Raw genomic sequence first — 7464 nt, forward strand, 5'->3', positions numbered from 1 at the left:
CTGTTACCATCTGCAGAAAAAAATGTCATTTGGCTTCAGCATGTTTAGACTGGGCTTAATTTGAACATTTTCTTTTACTTTGGGTCCATGTGGGTTTCTAGTCTGTTAGACTCAGTCAGACTAGTTAGACTAGTCTGTTAGGCAAAGGACTCAGTCCTTTGTTTTCTCAGAAGAAAACAAAACATCCTGAGGATAGTCAGCAAGTGGTGAGGGTACAGGGCAACAGATCATCACACTGGCTTCTCCTCTTATGGTCTTCCCAAGTGAGAGGTTGAGAGTCTTTATAACCCAGGTAGGAAATCTGTGTTGCAAACTAGCAAAAGCCCACCACAAGGATGAGAAGCACCACATTGATTCTGGGATCAGCATTTCTAAGCTTCACACAGTTGAAAAACTGGAGCAAAATTTGGTCACAGCTCTGAGTGTGAACTCATCAGTTAGGTATGTGTGCACAGAACTGGCTGAGATCAACAAGCCTTATGATAGTCAGCATAGCTTTAGACACCAATCTGAGACTGGGTTTATTTCCCATGGTTTGGGGTCACACTGCCAGTGCTTTGCAGGGCCACTTAGCAGATTCTGTGAATGGACTCAAGAACTCAACTTGCAGTTCAACCAATGTCCCATTAACATCAAGCACTAAAACACAGACCTCCACACAATTCACTGTAACTGGCAGTTTCCTCCATTTCCCAGCTCCTGCCAAGCAGAACACCTCTCCTTCATTTCAAGAGCTATTTTGTTGGTCAGGTTTTGTCAAGCTGTGGAACAAGTGCCTGAGCTATAGTGCTGTTACTTTTTGCAAGGTTGTGTTTCTTACCTTGCATGATGGACACCTGCAGCAGGACATGGAAGTGCACAGAGAATACAAGATCAAAATACCACTGAGGACAACAGGCCTCTACTTCTTCTAGCATGGACCTAGTTCCTGCTGTCCACTTATGGAGATCAAAGGTATAATTTACTCAGAGGAAGAATTATTTGTGCATAAACAACCACTAACTAATAATACAGAGAAGATGCTAATAAATTCTAATGGGTGGCACAGCAGTCAGAACATGACAGGTGACCTGAACATCTTGTTACTTACATAAACTGAAGCAAGAGGGAGTCTGATGCTGATGACAAAACTTTTTGTAACACTGGTAAAATCTTTTAGAGAACAATTCAAGACTAAGTTAAAAGAAAGTGGGGCACTTCTTTCCTACTAGAAACCAACTTTAAGAATGTAATTTCTTTGCCTGTTCACATATGACAGGAAATGGAAGTAAATGCTACTATTTTGTTTCAAAGACTGATTATCTTGAAGGCAGAAAAGGGAAGCACTCGTTTGTTCTCAAGAAAAACCTGTAGTAAAGTGTAGACAAAAGAGCATCCTTCTTCCAGGGAGAAGGAAAAGCCTGTTCTGAAGAGGGAAGGCTTGTTACAGCTATCCTCAATTGCCATGGCCAGCACCTACTGCATAAGCCTCTTATCTACAGCTACATTCCTAGGCTTCAGTCCTTCCAGTTTTATTGTTGGGCGCATCTCATCCCAGGATATAAAGTCTTAAAATACAGTGCTAAGTGATGTCTCAGCTTCTTCTGCCTGCTGCTTTGGGAGTGACCACACTGCACCCCCAGACTGCAATTCAGCTTCTTCAAATAGAATAAACACTTATTTAACTAGCAGTCTTCCTCCACCACTCCCTTAAAAGCTTAGGAGCAGGGGAGCAAAGATTCTCAAGCTCAGCTGGCCCATCCACACATCAGGATGACCTCTATAGCCAGTAGCACACATGGGAGCAATATGATCATGGTAACAACCAGACTTCAAATACTGAACCCAAGTAATTTGGCATTTACAGCTTGGTCAGCTGGGACTTCTGTTTTATTCAAGGTAAAAGCACAGTTTGGAGTCACTCATCTGGATTGTTAGCACAATGCATAACTATCCTGCAGAAAACAATACGTGGAAGCAGCAGTTTCTCTAGAAACATCTCAGTGATTTAAAATACCACTCTGAGAGCAAAAGGTAGGAAGGTAATAAATGCAGCATTAGCAGGGTAACACTGTGATACTCTCAAAATAAGAGGTGATTTTCAAGAATGAGGGGATGAGACAGGCCAATTTCAAAAAATCATTGTTGTTTGCTGAATGTGAACAACTGCAGCTACTCAGGGGGAGGGATATGAGAAAGCTCAAGGAGTAGTTTTTGAAATGGAAGGTGATGCTGGTTCAGAAGAGGAAGTAAACTGTGATGAAACAAAGATTCCAGTTTGCAGTTTATAGAAAATATGATCCATAAGTTCTCCATGTGTTTTCAAAAACTAAAATCACATTTGTTCCCCACAGTTAAAATAAGTATGTGCTATTTTAAGCTAGTGAATATTATCCCAATGTACTCAAAACACAGACAAAAATCCAGCAACTTTCCGGGGTTGGCAAGATTATCTCAGGCCTGAGCTATCTTACTTTGCAGCATGCTAGAAAATAACTGATGGTAAGATGAGCCCCGATACGTGTGTCCAGCTGCCCAGCTGCAGTCCCATCTGTGCTCCCACACCAAGGAAATGGCTCTTGGTGCTCCACATCAGGGTCCTCTGTGCTGTGAGGTTTTTTCTGTAGTGATTGCAGAGTTGTTCTACTTGAAGGAGTCAAAAACTACAGCAACTCTTCTGCTGTTGTGTCCTTCCCCTGTTGGGGGCCAGGACCTTTAAACAAGCCCCCTCAGATAAAAGAACACTCCCTCCCACAGCCATCAGGAAGCGTGTTAAGGTCCGAACATGGAACTGTCAACATGTTGTTGGGTGGCTTCAGCTCTGCAAGTTATCTGGAGTATAAGAAGTATAAGATGGAATAGCCAACAGCAGCCACTTGGTCATGGATCACATATACTTAGGACTATCCCCAGTGGTCACACAATGGACATGGTCTAGAATAAGAGGAAGAAGACAAACAGCAAGGAGCACTTTGTGGGAGCTCTGCAGTGACAGGACACTTATGGGAGAGTTTTCTTCCAGGTCAGAAATATGAAGTCGTTGCCATCTACAAGCTCAGCAACCTGCTCATTTCTTAGAGTAGGAAGTTTCCAGATCCCATTGTGATACCAGGATGGCTGAGCATCTTCTTTCTCAGTCAGAAAACCTCCTGCCAGTCTTCATCTGGCCTCTTCCTTGAGGCATCCACACGCTCCCATGTTTCACAGCTGGTCCCTCTCAGACTCACTACGTTCATAATGGCTCAGTTAGCTAAAGTATGAGGACTGTGGGAAACAAAACAAGTAACAAGAACTGTCAGAAATAGGTTTCTATCTTTCTGCCTTTGTTTAAAGAATGCCTCAGCTCCTTGCTCTTGATCCATTGTTGGTAGGTGTCGCAGGCGGGATTTCTTCTCTCCCCCCTTTTAGTCATGGCCCCAAGACTATGATTTTTTTCCTGGGACTGCCTGAATCTTTCACTCTCCAAGATAGGAACCAGGACTCCTGGCCGATCTGGGCAGATTCATCTGGCATGGTCAAACTTTACAGTGCTGAAATGCCACAGTGATGAGATACTGGATTCAGGAACAGACGGTTGAAAATGGGCTGGTGTTGGCTACAGATCAACATTTAAGCAGGGAGCATGATCACTGGGGAACTGGTCAGGGCAGGATGCAAAGCAGTCTCTGAACTCAGCTCGCCAACTGTGCTGTACAGAGATTCATAGGTACCAGCAGCAGTCTGTGATGTTACAGAGGTCTGTAAACTTACTATGTGACACAAGTGGTGGATACACATCATTTACCCAGTAATTCCAACCAGTTATCTCAAGCTGGTACAGAACTGACATAGGTCAGTTCAGTATGTGTAAGGCAAAGACAATAGGCAAACAAGTCATGAACAGACAAGCCTTCAGCTCTTACCAGATTCAGCGGTTTATTTAGCTAGCAGGTAATTCTTTACTGAAAACAGTCAGAGTGCAACCTGAACAAGTCTCGAAAGGCCAAAAAGAAGAATGTATTTCGAAGCTGCCACCATGAGGTAACGATCTGGATTTGCCCCAGGATTAAATAACACATTACTGCTGCAGCCTTGGGTGATGGAGCACCTCGGGCAAGCAGCTGCCTGATTGCTGGGCTTGTTCCCTCATACCTGCAAAGACACAACACTGACTTCAGCACTGCCCTGGTACTTGTCCAAATAATGAAACTAGCTACTACATTTGCAGATTAATCCCTGAGCAAGGGACTCTGTAAATATTAGGCAGCCCAACTTGGGGCACAGAAGGTTCAGGATAACAACAGATTTGGTTGGGATGTGCTGGATTGACTTTATAGCTGTTAGTGCTGTTTGGCTGGCAATGAGCAGCCTCCTGTGTCTGCCATGGGGCTCCCGTGCCTGACTGCATGTTAGGCCCTAGTGTTCACTGGTGGTCACCGTTGGCTGTGCTGCTGATCACCTCACTTTGCTGTGCCTGGGGACACTCTGGTGACAGCCATGGTGATGGGCCTGAGCTGGCAGGTGGCCAGGGCATCCCTGCTGTCTCTGGGCTGCTGTACTGGACAGGCTGGAACTCCAGTGCTAACTGAAGTCGAAGGGACTATGGATGAGTCCACGATGGAGCAGAGATCCACCTGCAGCCTGAGGAGGACCCCACACCAGAGCAGGTGGATGCCTGAAGGAGGATGTGACGCTGTGAGAAGCCCGTGCTGGAGCAGGTTTTCTGGCAGTACCTGTGGCCCCACAGGGGACCCACACTTGAGCAGTTTGTGAAGAACTGCAGCCCATGGGAAGAGCCCAGGTTAGAGGACTTCAAGGAGGACTATCTGTGGGTGGGACCCCATGCTGGAGGAGGGGAGGCAAAGATTCCCTTGCAGCCTGTGCTGCAGACCATGGTGGAGCAGCTGTGTCCTGCAGCCCACAGAGGACTATGATGTGGGCTATACTAATGGGGGACTACAGTAGGAAACCCTTGCTGCAGCCAGGCTGGGGACAAGGGGAGAGGTTCAGTGCAATGTTAAACCCTGTAACCTGGCCCAAAAGGACCGGGGTGGAGATTGTAATGGATACACCTTTAAATTGTTGTCAGCCATGATCTGAGTTGTATGTTACAGGAATTACTATAACAGGAACCACCTAAACCAATGGAGGAGAAGCAGCTGCAGTGCAGCAATGACCCAACCTGATCTGGCTTTGGTGCCCACTAACTCCACACAACACACCACCTCTCCTGTCCTGAGTGACCACCAGAACAGATGGAGCCCAAAGTCACAGATGGAATTAACTCAAAGGACATTTTGGGGACATTTGTGGACATTTTATGGACATTTTGCAGAGGTGGTCCATACTTCTCTGTATTATATCAAAGGGTGGGAGGGGGGGGAGCTAATGAGGTTGTATTGAATAGTATGGGACCTGGGCATGATGTAAATGCTGTGGAGTTAGGTGTGGAATGTGCTGTTTTCAGCTGGGGTAGGGTTGATTTTCTTCACAGTGAGGCTGTGTTTTGGATTTAGGCTGAACATGGTGCTGATAGTATAGAGATGTTTTTGTTATTGTTGAGCAGGGCTTACACAGAGCCAAGGCCTTTTCTTCTCTCTGTACTGCCCCACCAGTATGAAGGTTGGGGGGTGCATGGGAATCTGGGAGAAGACACAGCCAGGACAGTTGACCCCAACTGACCAAAGGGATATTCCACACCATATGGCATCATGCTCAGGATATAAAGTGGGGGGAAGAAGGAGGAAGGGGAGGATGTTTGGAGTGATGGTGTTTGTCTTCCGAAGTCACTGTTATGTGTGATGGGGCCCTGCTGTCCTGAAGATGGCTGAACACCTGCCTTCTCTTGGGACACAGTGAATTAATTCCTTGTTTTGCTTTGCTTGAATGCATGGCTTTTGCTTTGTCTATTAAACTGTCTCTATCTCAACCCATGAGATAAATTGTCTTTATCTCAACCCATGAGTTTTCCAACTTTTATCCTCCTGATTCTCTCCCTGATCCCGCTGGTGGGGCAGTGGACAAGTGGCTGAGTGGGACTTCTCTGCTGGCTGGGGTTAAACCACGACACATAAAAACAGACCCACAGAAGAAGAAAGGAGGGGAGGTGCTTGGCAGGAAAAAACAAAAATTAAGGGTTAAAAATATATCACATGGGTTGGCAATGGCACAGAAGGAGACAGACTGTGTGCAGGGATCACTCCTACTAACAGCCAACACTTGCTTGAGTGACTGAGGTGCTTTCTGCGGTGGAGTTACTGCGCAGCTCACGGACAATACCACAGCTATCAACGCGGTACTGCGGGGTTTCCGTTCCCAGCACTCACAGCCAATACAATCTTACTTCAACTTTCACAACTATTAATGCTTTGTGAAAGTTTCAGCAACTGGAATCAAGTGATCGCTGCTGAATCTCAGCATTCGCTTACACAGATAAGGAAAATGTGAAGCTTCTCACCATCAGAGAGAAGCCTGATAAGATGAATGCCTGAAGGTCAAAAGTTGTGATGATAAACAAAGAGAACCTAGTCCAGGATAGGGCTAAAGTATTGTGATTTTCAAAGCACACCTTGTGTGCTTTTTGAGGGATTTCCTTCATTTTCTCATTGTATTCCTGGAGGAGTACTTGGAGGAAAGAAGGGACTGGCCTTAAGAAAGGAAGCATTCATTAGCAAAAGTTAGCACAAAAGGCAGCAGGAACACTTTTACATCATCTGGGGAAGGAAAAAGCCAAAGGGCTGCACAGACTACAGAAAATGAAGAAAACCCACTACAAGGAGGTAGGGGAAAGCAGGAGGGAGATATTTTTGCTTTTCTTCCTCTTGATCTTCCAACCTGGCTCTCAGAATGCTGCTTTCACCTCCCTCTAGAAGAGGGGGAAGCCAAGCTTCCCATGACACTGTGTTCAGCTATTAAACTGGAAACAAAAGAGGAAACCAAACACAAAATAAGAACTTGTGGATTGGTCAAACAAGGATTCCTAGAATAAGTATCACAAAAGCAAGGTTGGTTAGCACTCAAGCTGCCAAGGTTAGAGGTTGGCCCTGCATTCGTCTCAGGGGGAGAGAGAGGGGATGTGCTTTTCTACTCCCCAGCATGTGAGCTTCCTAAGCCAGCCAGGGGATTTAGTCTGTTATTTTCAATAGGCTGTGTGGTTTATTAACTCATCTTGGGTCAGCTTCTCATCTAGGTGATGGTCAAGCAGATACAATTAATTCGTAGCTGAAAGTGAAACCTCAGCCCTGTGCTCTGTGAGCTCCTGTCATGCTGGAGAGTCAGCCCTGGGGCTCCCCTGTAGTGTCCCCACCTCTGGGTTCACAGCTCTTGGTCCCACCATCACCCAGGGGATGGCAAGTTAGAAGCAGCTGTGACTCAAGCTACCTGCAGCAGTGGGGATGGTGGGGAAGAGCGTGGGTACATCCCTCCCTAGGCTCTCCCTAGCTAGGATTTCACTATCAGTCAAAGCTGCTGGCATGGCACTGGCTGCATGGACCACATCCCTGTGCC

The sequence above is a fragment of the Lepidothrix coronata genome, unplaced genomic scaffold (genome assembly GCF_001604755.1).
Source record: "Lepidothrix coronata isolate B3197 unplaced genomic scaffold, Lepidothrix_coronata-1.0 Scaffold243, whole genome shotgun sequence".
In the NCBI taxonomy this organism is placed as follows: Eukaryota; Metazoa; Chordata; class Aves; order Passeriformes; family Pipridae; genus Lepidothrix; species Lepidothrix coronata.